Below are 2,252 nucleotides of genomic sequence, written 5' to 3'. Positions count from 1 at the left end.
GAGCTCGCCGGGGGTTTTGACGTCGCCGTAGTCTTCGCCAGCGGCCTTGTCTTGGGTCACCGAGACGTACGAGACGCGTTCTTGGAGCTCAATGGCACCCGGTCGTTTGGCTGCCATGGTTGTTGTTGGTGCTGAGAAGGCAAAAAGGAAAGTGAGAGTTTGAGATCGCGGAACTGGCCGGTGTTTGTAAATCCCTTCAAATCTGATCGAAATACTTGCGCGCGAGATGTACGGTCGGTACTGTAGCCACGAAACGTTGAAGGTTACGATGCGCTGTCCCGTCCACTCACGAGGTCGGATCAGAAGTGTCGTGTACCGTCATCTTAGAGTAGTAGAAAACTTTAACTTAAAATATGTATGTACTGATCAGTGCCAAGTCCAAAGAGGAAAATGTCGGCGTAGCAACGACGCTTATCGACACTTGCTACGCTGCTGCGCGAAGAGGAATCGTCCCAAGAGATAAAAACATGGGTATTTTGATAGCTGGGGTGTTGTGCAGTGCGGGCAACGTCTTCGAAACCCGGTCCGACTGAAGGCGTCTGAGTCAAAAAAATGAAGTAGCGTTCGCAGATGAGGATCTTCTTGAAGAGCAGCTCGTTACGTCGCGCCGCCGCAATCGTGCGTTAGAAGAACAGTCGCACAGACTCTCTGGAAGTACTAGGTGTGGAATTGGTACCGACGGCAATCGCTCGTTCATTTCAGTCTCAACGCTCCACGAATAACTGTGGCAACAATGCTAGCTCCCTCGATGAGACTGCGCAGACGCCGCTTCTTTTCTCTTTCGCGCAGCCGTCTTTGTCGTACCCGTCTAAGTAGACAGGCGGTCGGAGCGACCGAACCCAAATCGTGGCGCAATGGAACGCCATCGGCGTGTTGCGACTGTTTCGATAAGAGCTCACCGGTAGTAGGTGCTTGAAGGGATCTGGGTGCACCAGCTTGCTCACCTTCCAACGTTGTTTCCTTCGACGTCCTACTGTCGTCCCACGGCAGATGCACGGCGGTATACAAATCGCTTATGAAAATTTTATACGACGACTTGCCATCTGTCAACTCAGATCGCACCTCTGTGGGTGCAATCCCGTTCGTGACACGAAAAGGGGGCCGAGCACCCTTTTTTGGTCGGTGCAAGCGAATTCGCACAATTCAGACAATATGACGACGGTTCGCGTCGCGGATAGAGCATCAGAAAGGCAATGGTACTTATATAGGCGAATTGCGACCTGCCGTGCGCATCGTTGTTGCTGCAAGTAATCTCGTGTCCACACCGGCGTCCAAGGGCATGTGGAGCACGTCACGTGGCCGTGCGCGTTGTGGCAGAAAGCAAGCGGAGCGTGGAAGAAGTCGCCCATGACGAGTTGGTTCTGTGGCCTTTTTATATCGGCGGCGATTCCTGTGCCTTCGAAGTGGCTCGAAACTTGATCATTTCTCGGCAGAGAAACCTGTGGCAAAAGCTTGGCAAGCAAAACCTATGACGTTGCCTCGCTGTGCCCTATTTATTCGTCCCAGCTCCAGCATCTGGGGGTCGTCCGCCGAAAAACTCGCTCGGAACGAACAAGCAGACAGAGCACGCAATATCTTGGTTCGCGAGGTGCACGCCTCGTATCTACAACCGGTACTGTAGTTTGCTGTCAAGGTTTACTGAGCTGCGCAGATGAGCCCTCAACTGCACCCAACGCATGGCTTGGCCTGTAAGCGAACATCGTCGCCCACAAGATTTTCGAGTCTTGAGCACCACACATTTGCCGTGCCGAGACGCATTGGCTGCGTCACATCAGATTTGTGGCGGCGAATCATACAATTGTTTGCGCTACGGGCTGCAAGATATAAACAGCGTTTAGACCCGGCGGCCGGATCTTGTATCCAGTGGTTTCTGTTACACAATGTCACCACAACCAGTGTTTCGGTGCATGTATACTCTGTTTGTTCATACAGTGTATAATGTAGACAGTGTATGATGTGATAATGTTGTTTCATTATGCTTGTCCAGGCCTCCTCCCAACTTGGGAGGCCTGGACAGTGGCTTGGGAGTCCCAAGCCACGATCGCTTGGCGGAAAATTCACAAGCCTCGGCTAGAATTTAAAACGCTACATTAGGCTCTAGAACTTTACACATCGAAGCAAAGAGCTAAACAAAAGGAGGCTTAGCAGCCGTCGCCACCCGCAATGATCAAGCACGACGTCGACTCAAACATGGAGAGGATGCTGCACGTGATCGAGTAGACGAGCATGCAAAAGCAGAAGATGAGGACCGC

The sequence above is a fragment of the Saprolegnia diclina genome (genome assembly GCF_000281045.1).
Source record: "Saprolegnia diclina VS20 unplaced genomic scaffold supercont1.18, whole genome shotgun sequence".
NCBI classification, from domain to species: Eukaryota; Oomycota; class Saprolegniomycetes; order Saprolegniales; family Saprolegniaceae; genus Saprolegnia; species Saprolegnia diclina.
The sequence above is the reverse complement of the archived record's forward strand: the minus strand, read 5'-3'. Positions refer to the sequence as shown.